At 47.7% G+C, this 16359-nt stretch overlaps 1 pseudogene; it reads left to right on the plus strand.

Annotated features, from left to right (window-relative positions):
* The first annotated feature begins 13478 nt into the window (after positions 1-13478).
* LOC146204988 (forkhead box protein O-like) lies at positions 13479-14318 on the plus strand (annotated as a pseudogene).
* The last annotated feature ends 2041 nt before the right edge of the window (positions 14319-16359 follow it).

Below are 16359 nucleotides of genomic sequence, written 5' to 3' on the forward strand. Positions count from 1 at the left end.
AGTGAAAACAAGAAATAAGCTGAAACTCGCATGATCATTGCGCACATTTATGCTATGGAGGACCGCGTGTTTAAAAAAGAGGTAATAGCTTCGCCTCACTTTCGATCGTATAAGCTGATTCGTTTTTAACGGGATCACTTCCGAAAACCTCGCATATACTCATATGACGGCAAAGGTGCCTGAACGTGCCCCTATTACCCTTCACCTTTATCGAACTTTGTTTTTTATTACGCAAACTTGCCATAAGGCATATACAAACCCATGTAAATTGTTTTCCGTAAGGACTCTATTCAACTTGCGTGCTTACGATCTTCCAAGGCTGCTTTAAAAGCGTGCGAGAAAAAAAATAGCTATCGTGAGATGCATCTAAGTAAGCAATAATCGTGTGGCTGTGACGGAACTAGTTAGAGAATTGCATTTGTGCGATGGATGTTTATGTGAGTCGCCGCACTCGTAAATGCTGTATTTAGCGAGTTAATGAACTCGCAAATGTACGGCGACAAGAAAAAAAAAATAAAAGACGCGGAACCGCAGCAGAGAGCGCCAGAGCACGCATACATGCTTCGGGCAGGCATGCAGCTTCGGGTAGTCGCTGCCTAACTTTGCGCATGTGGGCCTCATATTATTAGTACTTTAACGATAGCGAAATTGTTGGCTGCCGTCTTGCCCGTGGCATTTTAAAGCTGGCAGCTCGACTGTGGTACGAGCGCAAGCTGAGGAAACTCGTGTTTTATAGCTTGCGCCAAGCTGCGGCGGAACACTTGATGCATTAGGGTGCCTCGATACCAGCGCCGCCGTACAGGGTATAGTGCCTAGAATATATTCAGTATATTCTAAGCACTATAGTACAGGGTGGTGACACCCTTTGGCATGCCTCGTGCCGCCGCGCTCGCCATCTTGGGGCAAGTCGCTTCGGGCCGTTGCTGGCGGCGCGCTACATCGGCGGCGCGCTACATCGAAGCACCCTGGCGAGCGCCGCGGTGCGGCGAAAGACGCTGCCACGCCCCTTTTCGAACTTGCGCTCTCGGCCGGAGAGAAACGTGCGCGCGGAACGTGCGCGCGTAGGTGATCTCGGAGGCCATGGTGAGAGAGCTTTGATTTGTATTTTCGTTGCTTTGCGGCGCGCGTGTCACTGTAGCATCTCCGGTACCTGGTCGAAACACTAGGCTCCTTTGCTTACAAGGTCCTTCCCTGGACAGTGGCCCTTTAAACGTGGGTCTACCTTCACGATTGGGTTTCACTTTTAGCTGGTGGAGCACCTGAGTATTCTCGTCAAAGTTGTGCTCGGTATTCAGCTTATGCACAAACTTTTCCAGGACTGCCTTCTGCTCGTGCTCGAAGTTTTTCTTATTTAGAGAGTCACCAAATGTGCCCTTGTCGGCAGAGATGTCAGCACTTTTGCACGTGCGTCTTTAAGATCTCAGTTATCGCATTCATAAGTGACGACTCCTCTTTTCCAGGCACCATTTCAGCGTACGTCGCAGTTTGTGACTCTTGATGGCAGCCAACTCCAAGATGATGGTGCGTACTGTGTCTACAGAGGCGTGTTCCAGGCCCGCCCCTCGCATAAAAAACCTAGGTACGCCTTCAGGATCAAATGCAAATCACGGAGGACCGTGTCCAGACTCAGCACATCTACGCAGCTCTCAAGCCAGGAACTCACCTTTCACAAGCACTTGACGAGAATCTGGATGTACTTTTCGGACGTCTAGATACTCATGTTGCCCAGGCAGTCACGCAGGTGTGTTAATAATGTTCCGAGTACACTGGTGGGGTTTGCTTAGCGGATAATGTGCATAATTATGTTCACGGCAGAGTGCGAACTAATGCTAACTGTTGATAAAACGAGATAGGTCATATTTGAACATATAAAATAAACCTGATAACGTAATAATTATTATTAATGAAATGTGGATTTAATAGTCGATTGGAACGTCTAGCGCTGGCAGTAATTCGGGCACAGCAGGATCGGAATACCAGCCGCAGGGCACAGCTTCAGCGCGAGAGAGATGGGCGCCGGAGACCAGTGATGGCGATGGCGATGCCGCAGCGTTGTTTCTTCTTCGTCTTCTTTACATTTCCCCGCGTGAAGAAGTCGCCATCCTGGCGACTCACGGAGAAGAGACAACCAGAGGGTTGTAATACGGCTTCAGGTGGCTAACATGGACAACCTCACGGCCGCGGCGGCGGTGGTCGGAAGAAGGGGTGACTGGCTCGATGACGTAGTTAACAGGGGATGTGCGTTCCAAGACGCGATAAGGTCCGTGGTATTTCGTTTCTAGTTTGCTGGTGGCAGGAACGCATAGCCAAACGAAGCTGTCGGCCAGGAACGTCGGAGTAGGGGTATCGCTATCATGCTGATCTTTGCGATAGCCTTGAGTGTCGGAGGTAAACGTGCGAGCTAGCTGACGGCATTCCTCAGCCTTTTGTACAATATCGGACAAAGCACTGTACTCAGAAGCATCTGGATGGTATGGCAAAATTGTGTCCAGAGTACAAGATGGTTCACGGCCGTAGAAGAGAAAGAAGGGCGAAAAACCAGTTGTTGCTTGGGTGGCAGTGTTGTACGCGAATGTTACGAATGGCAGTAACTGGTCCCAGTTGGAGCTCCCAGATTCAGATTTAACATACATTGCGAGCATGTCCCCAAGCGTACGGTTGAAACGCTCCGTGAGGCCGTTGGTTTGCGGGTGGTACGCGGTTGTAGCCCGATGTATCGATTTGCAAGACGACAGGAGCTCTTGGACTACTTCGCAAAGAAAGACACGACCTCTATCACTGAGTAGCTCGCGCGGGGCGCCATGTCGAAGAATGAAGTGGTTTAGAAGAAAATGGGCTACCTCTCGGGCTGTCGCCGCGGGAAGTGCAGCAGTCTCCGCATAACGGGTCAGGTGGTCGACGGCGGCGATGACACATCGATTACCGGTGGCACTGCATGGTAGCGGACCATAGAGGTCGATTCCCACGCGATCAAACGGGCGAGCTGGACACGGTAAAGGCTGGAGAGGACCAGCGGGGTGGCGAGAGATCTTGCGTTGTTGACAGGCGGTACAAGAGCGAATGTAACGACGTACGAAATTGTACATACCCCGCCAGTAATACCTCTGACGAATTCGATCATAGGTTTTCAAAACGCCGGCATGAGCGCTTTGAGGGACAGTGTGATGGTGGGCACGAACCTCGGAGCGGAGGTGGCGCGGAATGACAAGAAGCCATTTTCTGCCATCTGAGTTGTAGTTCTTTCGGTAGAGGAGGCCGTCCCGAATGGTAAAATGGGAGGCCTGTCGGCGGAATGCCCGAGGATGCATAGCCGCGGAAGTAGTGCCAAGGACATCTCAGTTCAGTTCAGGCGTTCAGTCGTGTCCGACTCTTCGTGACCCTATGGATCATGTCACGCCACGCTTTCCGGTCTCTCACTATCTTCTTAACATCACATAGCTTCATCTGCAATGCCTCGAGAATGCCATCTAACCATCGCGTTCGCTGCCTACCCCTTCTCCGGCGACCCTCAACCTTTCCCAACATCAAATCTTTCTCCAGCGACTCCTCTCTTCTCATCAGATGACCAAAGTAGCTGAGCTTTAACTTTAGAATTTGACCCTCCAATGAGCAGTCAGGGTTTATGGTCGACAATATCGACTGATTTGATCTTCTGGCAGTCCAAGGAACTCTTAAGAGTCTTCGCCAGCACCACAATTCAAACGCGTCAATTCTTCGGCGGTCAGCCTTTTTCACAGTCCAACTCTCGCATCCATACATCACAACTGGAAAGACCATAGCACGGGTTATACGGATCTTGGTTGGCAGACTAATGTCTCTGCTCTTTACTAGGCGGTCAAGGCTAACCATTGCTCTCTTTCCCAGAAGCAGGCGTCTCCTAATTTCATGGCTGCAGTCTCCTTCCGAGGTAATCTTGGCGCCCAAGAACAGAAAATCTGTCACAGCTTCCACTTCTTGTCCATTGATGCTCCAGGACTTGATAGGGCAAGACGCCATGATCTTTATCTTTTTAAAGTTCAGTTTAAGCCCAAACTTCTCACTCTCTTCTTGTACGCGCATCAGAAGTCTCTTGAGTTCCACTTCACTTTCTGCCATTAAAGTGGTGTCATCCGCATATCTAAGGTTGTTGATACATTTTCCAGCAATCTTCACTCCAGCTGAAGACTCGTCCAGACAGGCTTTCCTCATGATGCACTCTGCATATAGGTTAAATAGGCAGGGCGACAGTATGCAACCTTGCCTCACTCCTTTCTCAATCGGAAACCAATCAGTAAGACCATGCCCAGTTCTGACTGTGGCCTCTTGCCATTCATACAGGTTCCTGAGGAGACAGATGAGGTGAATTGGAACTCCCATCTCTTGGAGAGCTTGCCACAATCTGCTGTGATCTACGCAGTCAAACGCTTTCGCATAATCAATAAAGCAGAAGTAGATGGGTTTCTGGAACTCTCTTGCTTTTTCCATGATCCAGCGAAGGTTGGCAACTTGGTCTCTAGTTCCTCTGCCCTTGCGAAACCCAGCTTGCACGTCCGGAAGCTCCCGATCCACATACTGCTGCAGCCTACCTTGCAGGATTTTTAACATCACCTTGTTAGCATGCGAAATAAGCGCGATCGTGCGGTAGTTGGTACAATCTTTGGCACTGCCTTTCTTTGGAATGGGGATGTAAACTGACCTCCTCCAATCCTGTGGCCACTGCAGGGTTGTCCAAATCTTTTGACATAATGTATGCAGTGTGTTAACAGCGTCGTGGTTGAGGTTTTGAAGCAACTCAGCTGGAATACCATCAATTCCGCTAGCTTTGTTCTTAGCAAGGCTGGCTAAGGCCCATTCAACTTCACTCTTCAGGATGCCCGGCTCGAGATCAGTAATCACAACCGTCCTATGTTGGGTTTGCACATCCGGGTCCTTCTTGTACAGTTCTTCTGTGTATTCCTGCCACCTCTTCTTTATCTCTGAGGCTTCAGTGAGCAGGTTAGAAACCCAAGGATCTTGTCGTTGCTCGAAAGGCATATCCTCAATGGTGAGTGCTGACAAGGAGGCTTGAGAAGGGGATGATGAGTTAGGCGAACGCACCGGTGACCGAGAAAGAGCATCGGCGTCACAGTGCTTGCGGCCAGAGCGGTACACTACACGGATGTCGTATTCCTGAAGCCTGAGGGCCCAGCGCCCGAGACGGCCAGACGGATCTTTGAGAGACGCGAGCCAGCAGAGAGCGTGATGATCTGTAACTACCTCGAAGGAGTGGCCATATAAGTAAGGACGGAACTTCGTTATAGCCCACACGATTGCTAAGCACTCCTTTTCGGTAACGGAGTAGTTGGACTTTACATTAAATTTAATGAACCTGTTATAGACAGGGTATTCACATTTGAGTTCTTAAGCGTTCACTTCGAGGAGCATTTGAGCTAGATGCCTCACATAAGCAGAATACACGTGAGCGTATCTAAACCCGTAGGCATGCTGCACAAAATCAAGCATTTAATGCCTATCTGGCTAAATGGTAAGTAGGACTATACCCTTATCCAGTTTCACCTTTACTACTGCTTACTGATCCGAGGTTCTACCGCTAAGACTAACATTGACAGACTGGTTGTTCTCCTGAAGCAAGCCATGCGCTGCATTGAAAACTAAGAGCGGCTGCTACACACGGCCCCGGGGTTTATAAGGTACAACATGCTCAACTTTAACCAGTTATGCGAGCTGAAACTAGCCACATATTTCAGAAAACAAACTATACTAAATCCATCTAGAATATTCGGCTTGCACTTATCTAGTAATACACGGCATGACAGGATACATAGCTTGTTCCAACTGCCTGCTGTAAGACCTTATGGTACTCAAATACTGATCTTCTTAATCTCTAACTTTCTGAACACACAACCATCTCTCCTAGATATCATGCAGCAATTTAGATCGCATGGGTGCATTAAAACGTCTTCCAAAACTAAACATGCTATCGCATTCAATGACAAGTATATTCCGCCTTCTTACATGCCAAAACGTATACATGTGAGAAAACATGTGTAATTGTGCTGTGACTGTTTTAAAAAGCACTTGTACAAAAATTTAATTCATCACTTCTAATTGCAGACCTATGTATGGGTGACAGGGCTCTCATCAGGCCGAGAGCATTTGCTCTTTGCCCTGTCATTCGAGACCAACTGTGTCTGAAAGAATGCTGCAAATAGCGGAAATTGTTTACTTCACGTAATAATGAAGCAAATTATTATTACACTATAACGATGTCGTTGTTGGAGCACTCCATCTAAAGTCCCTGGCGGGGCTCGATGATGTCCTTGTCTAGGGGCACCATCAGCAACTGAGGCAGCAGTTCTTTCAGGATACCGCTGCTCATAAGTCACCCCAAGGGAGGCCATCAAACACATTCAGAAGTAAAGCGGCCGTTTGCAGGTAAACATTGACCACGTCTGCATTAGCAACGCGGTCGTCAGTGAGGACCTTGTCGCACAATACCTGGCACTGCAGACCCAGCATGTTCACTAGCTGGTCGGCAGAGCCCAGGAGCACCGAACCCCCTCGTTGACCGACAGGCCATCCAACTGAGCAAGACCATTGACCACCATGGATATCTCCCGTCGCCAGCGTCGTCGCGTGCTGTGCAGCTCGTCTGGAGCGGACGTGCGGAGTCTTCCTGACCGTCGCTGTGCGAATACAGTCGCTTGAAGCCAGTAGCTTTCGGCCTCCTTGCTTTTATGGTTGTGAATTGTACCATGACTGTAAATAGTGCATAAATTCAACTTTCGTTCAACCCGCCTTGTGGACTCGGAGCCTTGATCACGGTCCAAAATCGTCACAGTTCGCTGTCGCAAGACGCGACTAATATGGCTCATTAAGGACTGTAGTGTATGGAACCTAGCCCTCAAAACGGGACACAGCAAAATAATGTTCGGCACAACAATAACAAAAGGCCAATTAGTAACTAAATTCGCTAATAATCAGCCATCAAATTTGAACTAATACCGCAATACCGACTCCACTGCAAAGCGCACTTCTTGTACATATGCAAGGTAAACAAAAACTCAAGACATTGGCTCGAAAGAAGCGCCGAAAGGGCACTCGTCAGGCAGAGAGCATCTGCCCTTTGCAATGTCATTCGAGACATACTGTGTCTGAAAGAATGCTACAAATAGCCGAAGTAATTCACTTTACACAATAATGAAGCAAACTAATAATAAACTATAACGGTATCATTGTTGGAGCACTGTATTTGAAGTCCTGGCGAGGCTCTAGCATGTGCTTGTCTTGGGGCACCATTAGAAACTGAAAGACATTTTCCTTTAGGATGCCACTACTCATCCGTCGCCCCAAGAGATGGCCATCAAACACATTCAGAAGTAATGCGGCAGTTTGCAGGTAGACATTGACCACGTCTGCATTGGCAACCAGGTCGTCGGTGACGACCTAGTCGCACAGTAGGTGGTACTGCAGACCCAGCATGTTCACTAGCCGGTCGGCAGAGCGCAGGAGCACTGACCCCCCCCCCCTCGTTGACTGACAGGCCATCGAGCACCATGGGTATCTCCTGTGACGTCAGCTGAGAAACTAGGATGGCCAGGGAATATGCACCAGGCGGAAGAGTGTGTACGTGATGTCTTGGCGAGCTGGTACCCTTTACTAGTCTCTTACAGGGCAACTGTATAGCTGGTTCAGACAAAATTGAATAGGTGTCCACTTCCTGAAGGTGGGTGCAATTGGGTGGAGCGGAGGTGCCTTGCTCCCTCATCATCTCTAACTCCGAGCTAAGAGTCACATCCAGAGACATTGCATGTGCTCCAGAAGGCGCCCTACTTGAATGACTCCTGTGCACCATTTCCTGCGACTCATCTTTAGGCTTCACGGTAGTTGCCGATGAAAACACTGAAGACTGTGGGTGTGATGGTTTTGGATTCCGGACCGGCGGTAACTCTTCCGAAGGCAACAGTGGCATCGGGCACGTGTATGGCGCTCGCTTGATTCGTTCCATCAATAGAGACCTGTCCTTATCTGGGACCGGGCCGATGTACTTGAATACGCGTTCCTCCTTGCGAAAGTAGGCCTGCACGACGCAGTTCAGTGCTGCATTCCTGACTGTGTGGTCCCGGTCTGAAATGTGCTTGGCCACTTCCTTCAGAACAACCGCTGGAGTGGATTCTAAGACTGGAAGGCCCATAACTTCGAATAGGAAGCGCAGTTCTTCCAAGACCTCTGCCCGCTTGTGTGCATTCTTGGATGGCAAACCCTGCATGAGGTAGTTGAACGCCTTGGATCTTGGGAAGACTTTGCATGTCCACCGGTAGATGTCGCGCACTCCCTTTCGCACGGTGTCCTTGGAATCGCCGGCCGTGATGATGTATGGCAAGACTGAAGACGCATCGAGGTCGCGCATCTTGTAGCCCGTGTCGGACTGCGCTTTGAAGAGTGCTTGCAAGTACTGCAGTCCTCGCAGCAGCACACTCGGGTTGGTGTCGAAGAAGCGTAGTGTGAGCCATTTGAGCACGCGGGCAACGTTGGCACTGGTAGCTCCCACAACCCCAGGGCTGCTGAGAAACTCGAGAAGCACGTCGATAGCCTTGATGTGCATCGTGAAGTCTGCACTGAGGCACTTGCGCTCTTCCGTAGCTGGGCTAGTTATGCAAACCTGTGAAGTACGCAGCCAACGGTGTCTAGGATGGCAGCGATGGCTGAGCGCATGCAGGCCTTCTCCTTCTTCTTCTACTTCTTCTTCCTTCGCTCATGGCACATACTCACAAGGGGGGATTAGCCTTTCTACTTTTTCTTCTCGCCTCTGTACACATAACACATATCCCCAGTGGGTGATTCGCCAGGATTCATTACGGATACAGAAATTTAATACATGTTCCCATCATAGACGTTAGAATATATAACATGCATTAGGAATTAGGGTTGGTAAAAAATATTCGAAAAAATGGGGATGTGGTAGGGACAGTATGCAATTATTGAACGGAAAAAAAGTTTCAATGAAATATTTTAAATAAATTCAGTAATGAGGAGCGCTCATAAACAAGTCTTCCGATCACAATATTACATCTTAGGAGTAACTGCCACACCAGCTTTATGGCTTGCCTTTTGACAGTTGTACAAACAGAGAGGACAGCAGGAAATGTATAAGGCTGCCCGAAGCGACCAAAACGAATTTTCAAAATATTTCTTTTTTGATGAGCATACCAATGACTCGAAACGATAGTAGTTTCCAGGTCATCGAATGACGCATATGGACTGGACAGCGCGAATCCACAATGACAAAGAGAGAGGTATAGGAATCAGCGTTGTAAGAGCGTCACGGAGGTCTCATGTCCTCGCGCTGCAATACTGCACATTCCAATAAAAGTTTAAATGATCAAGTCCTGCTATGATCGGGCTTCTAGTCGCGGATCCCGTGGCTCCTGCACCTGAGGACAACTACAGCAGAGCGGATGCTGGAGAGCGCCTAATACCCTTTACAAATCAATAAGCTGTGCCGCATGATTTTAGAGCACTGAAGACAACCCTCAAAGACATGATGGAACATGCTTCATACAATGCGAATTTTGGGCTGGACCCTTCTCACCTCCCCCCCCCCCTCAATTCGCGGCGTGAGCTTCGCGCTCGCTTTTGAGGCTCTTGGTCCATCGCCAAATTCTTGCCTCCTGGGTGGACAGTTCTAACACCAACGGGTTTAGCGGCCTCCATCACAAGACGCTGTTGTGTGCCGGTCCCGACCGTCATGAGTGTTGTCGCGTGCAGTGCAGCTCGTCTGGAGCGGACGTGCGGAGTCTTCCTGAGCATCGCTGTGCGAATGCAGTCATGTGAAGCAACTAGCTTTCGACCTCGGTGCATTTATTGTTGTGACTTGTAACATGGTTGTAAATAGTGTATAAGTTCCCCTTTCGTTCAACTCGTCTTGCGGACTCGGAACGTTGACACCCAGATACGGTCCAAAATCGTCACAGTCCGCTGTCGCAAGGCTCGACTCATACGGCTCATTAAGGACTGCAGTGTATGTAACCTAGCCCTCAAAACGGTACATAGAAAAATAATGTTCGGTACAACACTAGCAAAAGGGTCCTTAGTAGTTGAATTCGCTAAAAATCGGCCACAAAATTTTAACTAAAGCCGCAATCCCCCGAACTCACTGCAAAAAAGCAATTCTTATACATATGTAAGGGAAGGAAAAACACAAGACACTAGCTCGAAAGAAACGTGTTCGAGAGCGCTCATAAGAACAACCAGAAGCCAGAGAATATGATTGCGTAATATAATAGCGAACTTTCACTAGGGCCAAACACTGCAAGCAGTGCTTAGCCTCGCTCCATACGAGTGGGATCTCTAGTGGTTCGATCACAAGTGGGAAGGGGAATAAAGAGGGAGAGAGAAAGCGGCTGGATGCCTACGTCGCGCATTGTTTCGTACGAGTTTAAGGGGAGAAAGCATTGTTCTAATTCTCAGGTTCTAGAAAAAATGTTGATGGCTTTGTTATTAAAATTTATTGAGCAATTGCCGGAACAACAAAAGAAGGAACGTTCTGGCAACCGCTGACAAGAAAAAAATTGCAGCCTGCTTTGTATTCATGCAGTCCTTATGCAATATTCGACAGCGGTTGGGTCTCAGACACCTTTTACATTTTGGTATGGCGTCTCCACCCCCCCACTCCGCTGATTCCTCTGAATTTAAGTACGCATTACAGCCAATTAGGGAGTAAATAGTGGAGCGTAATCTGCGATCTGAGGAGAAACACTGAAATCGAGTGCTGGGAATTAGTAGAGGAATACTGATGGCCGCGGTTTTCGTGCGTCTTGCGGACATGTTTTGAAGCGTAAACCTACACTACGCGGGTGAAAGCTATAATCTCGCGTTAGTTAACCCCGCCCTTTATGCGCATGCGCGAGAGCCGCGTCTAATTGCGAAGTAGAAGACGAAGGAGTAAAAGAAGAAGAAGAAGAAGGATAAATAGAAGGTGAAGCAGAAGAAGAAAGAGAAGGAGAAGAACGCTGACAGATATCAACAAACTAGAAGTGTTCCTCAAGGGGAAGTTGTCTCGCCCGTGCTCTTTAACAATTTATTGAGCTCGATTCCCACTTATCAAGAAGTTCGCACGTACGTCTATGCGGATGACATCGTGTTCTTCATGGCTGCACCTGACACTCAAACCCTCAATGGGCGCCTGCAATAGTATCTGAGCTCCCTTCAGAACTGGTTATGTCACTTAAGATTTGCATTAAACGTAAAAAAGTGCGCTGTCCTTGTTTTCCAATTTAAGGATCTGGCAAATCTTTCTCTAACATTTGAGCGGAAAATGATTCATCAAGATGAGACTTTGAAGCATCCAGAGGTCATTTACGATGATCATCTGACATGGAAGGATCACATTCAACATGTTGCAGCGAAGGGGGCTCGTGCTGTGGGTATGTTGCGCAGGCTAAGCAATCCAAGGTCTGGAATGCGGCGACACGCTCTTTTAATGATTTATGTTATCTATGACCGACTAATTATAGAATTTGGATCCGTATTGTTTTCTGATTCACCTGCTAACAAAATTCGTCCGCTAGATCTTTTAGAGCGGGAAGCGCTTAAATTATACCTTAGGTTCTCCAAATTTGTGGCTAACAATGTACTATACCTTGAAGCCCGAATACCACTGTTAGAACAATTCTTGACTGTCCAGACGTATCTAAAAATATATAAATCTGAATTTCATCGCTTCCTGTCAATTTTTTGTTGCGAGCCAGCCTTCTTTTTTGGAGCAAACTGGCCTCGGTTTCATACCCCGCAGATAATTGCAAAACCTGTTACAACTTTTGAACATCGTCCTTTCTAACATGCTTCCAGAATAAGTAAGCACGTGAACCTTCGGTTCAGGTTGTCTGCGATGACATTTTCCCAAATAACGCAAAACACTTATCACCTAGAATTTTAAATGTATTATTAGAAGTTCATTTGCAAAGTCTTCACATTAGCATAATGATAACCTCTGATGCCTCTCAATTTCATAATAAGGCCGGTGTTGGAACATATTGCCCGCTTCTAGACTGGGATTTTTGTGTTCATCGTTCGAATTTTACCACATTTTTCCAGGCCGATTTGCTGGCGGTGGTGCTTGCTCAGCGAAAATTAGACCCACCATACTCAACAGTGGCTATAATGACAGACTCTTTTCCTTTGTACTTGTCGCTCTCTTCGAATATGGATTCGCCAAGTATTAAACACCTTTCTTTCATTGCTCCCCTCACCTTTGAGCCTCATACATATAGCGTGTGTACTACCCCAAAGTAATGTGACAGTCAATGAGGTTGCTGATAGACTAGCTAAAGAGTACCAATGGCCCCGTGTTACCTATTCTCCTGGCAACAGCGTACATAACAGCAGCGCGATTTCATAGGCGCTCCTTATTAAGCCCGCAGTCAGGATCTATTTTAACATCGGACGACTACCTGCATCTCAAGTATTCCTGGAGTAGGAAATAATGTCAATCAAGGCAGACTGATCAAGTCTCTCTAACCAGGCTGCGTTGCCGTATTCCGCCACTAAATTTTAGTATGCACAAGTCTGGTTTAGCGCTTTCTCCCGTCGGCGCATTCTGCGGGGAACAGGAAACATTAGATCATATCTTGCTATTTCGCCGTCGTTTTACCATGATGAGAAAACTGTATTTGGAGAAGCCGTTGCAGCAGCTCGGTTTAATTTGAGCAACCAGATTTTATGGTCGTTCGATGCCACCATGCTTGGCTACAGCCACAGGTCTGTTTTTAACGCCATTGAAAAGTTTTTAATAGATTCAAAACGTCTGCCTTGCTAATCTGCTTTGAATTCTTTAATCTGTAAATACAAATCTCTGTGTTTTCCTACTGCGTGCGTTATTAATTACCTATTTTATTTTTGTTTTTCACATTTTACTTTCCTTCTTTATTTCCTAGCAATCATTTCTTTCTTTTTGTGAAGTAAATATACATCTCAAAACCTAATCTCTATACCCCAATTCTAGGCCGATCTCCCTGTGTGCGTATGTGCCATCAAATAAGAGGAGAACAACCACAATAATGATTTCGCTACATATTCGGTTCAGCAGCGTTGAAACCTTCTCATTTTTGTTGACAGCAAACTCGTTAGATTGCGTGTTCTCTTCAGATCTGCCTTGTGCCTGGAGCGCGTCAATTTCGGCCCACCATGTGACGATGCATCCAGTCCATATGACCAATACTCATGTTCTCCAGTCCGACATGTCGATGCGGTGTGCTTGGTGTCGAGCACCCGCCTCGCATTCTTGAGGTGCCAGATTCGATCACTTATGCCATCGTGTACTCACCAGTTTAGCAGTGGAGACAAATTTCCCCCTTCTGGTGCTCTACTTTTCTGAAGTGAAACGATTGGGAAAAGGAATAGTGCGCGTTTGGACGCCTTCCTTCGGGTAGCCGAAGTGCTCCATCGAATACGGAGCGGATCATCTCCGATTACGGCAGACGCGATCGCTGTCACGCTTCATGGACTGCTTAGCAGATGGCGGGTAATGCTTCGACCCGGAGACGAGTGCCCTCTCCAACACTTGCTCGTTCCGGGGTCCTGCAACAATTATGTCAATCCGAAGGCAGGTCCACCGGAGAGCTTCAAAATAATTCGTCCCGTCGCATCTCTGGGGTAACGTCTACTACGCGGACCTAATTACGCATCCAATCAAAGGTGCACTCGAGTAACGCCTCACGCTGTCCCAGATCTACGAGTAGATGGAGCAGAATGCGCCCTATATCAAGAACAAGGGCGACCACGACCGCGACCGCTCTGCAGGGTGGAAAACCTCGATCCGGCGCATTCTGTCGCTGAACAGACGATTCATGCCAGTCCAGATCTTAGGCGAAGGAAAAAACTGCTTGTGGATTCTGAATGCGGACGCCAAGCCCAGGAACGTGGTGCGGCGCCGGGCTACATCCATAGAAACACCTCGGTATGAAAAGAAGCGGGGCCGACGCAAGAAAAAGCTTGAAGCCCTGCGTCCACCCTCAAGTCCGTCCTCATCGGAAGGGACGTTGCATGAACCTGTTTTCTGGGTCTCCAGCTGATTGGATCGAGCTGCAGCACTGCAGCCAGTTGCAACAGCTTTCCGTCTCGCCATCTGACTGGCCGCCCTGACGCCGTCGGTAGACCGGTACGGCGCCTGCCCGCTGGCCTGCATGCTTACACAGTCCGTGACCCTGGGCGACCGGCATGACACTGCACCACTGCACCAGCTCGGGCCCTCCGCGTCGCTGGTAATGGGTAGTCTGCTAATGTTCAAGGGCAACCTTCCACACGACTTGGACTTCGACCAGGACCCAGTGGCACTCTAGTACCCGTGCCAAATACCATGTGTACATATCTTCCCTATTTGTATTATACACGTGTATCTACGTCGCCCCAGTGCCTCGGGAGCATCAAGCACGTAATGCGTATGTATGTGTGTGTGTGTGTATGTATGTATGTACGTATGTATGTATGTATGTATGTATGTATGTATGTATGTATGTATGTATGTATGTATGTATGTGTGTATGTATGTATGTATGTATGTATGTATGTATGTATGTATGTATGTATGTATGTATGTATGTATGTATGTATGTATGTATGTATGTATGTATGTATGTGCATGCATGTATGCACGTACGTACGTACGTATGTATGTATGTATGTATGTACGTATGTATGTATGTATGTATGTATGTATGTATGTATGTATGTATGTATGTATGTATGTATGTATGTATGTATGTATGTATGTATGTATGTATGTATGTATGTATGTACGTACGTACGTACGTACGTATGTATGTATGTATGTATGTATGTATGTATGTATGTATGTATGTATGTATGTATGTATGTATGTATGTATGTATGTATGTATGTATGTATGTATGTATGTATGTATGTATGTATGTATGTATGTATGTATGTATGTATGTATGTATGTATGTATAACTTTATTAAGGAGCCGGCAAACGACGGGTTAAAGCGTCGTGACGCTGGCCAAGCGTCGACTAATCTTCACTACCTCATTTGGCCCGTTTGTGGTGGGTTGTGAGGCCCGTGCTTTCCGAGCGCACCCCGGGTCATCATGGCCTAGGCGTACGTGACTACAAGGGTACTGGCAGGTTATTTCTGATATTACTTCCATCTCTCAGAGTCTGTGTCGCGTTGGGACGTAAAACTTCACAAACCATCATATATCACTCTAATAAGAAAGAAAGACCCCCATTGGCACCTTCTGCCTAACGCATCGTCAAGCACGAGTATGTCATTGCATTGTCAAGCAGCCTCCTGACACTGCCGCATTCGCGATTTATCGCTCTAAAATCCAACGCCGGCGCCGACGGCAGATATTCGGTGGAGGAGACTTGTGACGCTATCACGTTAAAGCTAAAAACTGATGTAATTCACCCGGAATACATAGCCAGTTATGATCCCATTATTATTTACACAAATCCTCATTTTGTCGCATAAGCTGCCGCAGACGACAGCTTGTCTTAGTGGAACAAGCACTCATGATCCCGGATTTCACATCAGCTGGTATCATCGTGGCTACGAATCTGACCTCTAAGATCAGCAATCAGCTATCGTCTTTTTTTTATCAGATCTTCAGACAGTTTCACAATCTGTGCGTACCTTGTGTCAAGAACGTGGATGGGCTCATTAAACAGATTTAGGCTGTTCTCCTTGTGCACGGAAGGTAGTAGTGAATTTTGTAGTGCACTTTATTCTGCTCTGCTCCAAGGTAGCGTTAAGGTGGGCTGCCCACTCTGCCTGACTCTAGTGGATGTTGCCCTTTGGCAGTTTCAGCGAGTCGCCTTTACTCTGGCTTCCACTGGAGGAGCTGTGGCAGCTGTACATGTTCATGCGGTGGGGAAGAACATGGGCTACACTGAAACCTGGAGCCTTTTGCCTTTCCAGCATATTCAGTAGGGTCCTGATCGACTCGCGAAGGTAGTTCGCAGTGTTCTTTAACGTTGCTGCACCGTCACGCTTGGGTTTCGCTTGCTTTGCTCGTGGAGCTCCTGAATGTTCTCGTCAAAGTTGTCTTCGGTATTCTGCTTATGCGAAATGTTCTTGAGCAATTGCTGGGTTGTCTTATGCTCGGGCTCAACGTTGACCTTATTTAGAGAGTCACCATGTCTGTCACCAGGGTGTCACAAATGCGCCCTTCTTGGCAGAGATGTCAGGACTTTTGCGCGTGAATCTTTGGCATCTCAATTATCGTTTTCACGTTGGACGACGGCGCTTATCCAGGCACTAATTCAGCATTCGTCAGCAGTTTGTGACCCTTAAGGCAGCCAACTTCTAGATGGTGGTTCGCACTGTGCGCAGGGGTGTTTCCGAGGCCTGCCCCTCTTA

Source organism: Amblyomma maculatum, chromosome 1, assembly GCF_055883805.1.
Source record: "Amblyomma maculatum isolate TAMU_Amacu chromosome 1, ASM5588380v1, whole genome shotgun sequence".
NCBI lineage: Eukaryota > Metazoa > Arthropoda > Arachnida > Ixodida > Ixodidae > Amblyomma > Amblyomma maculatum.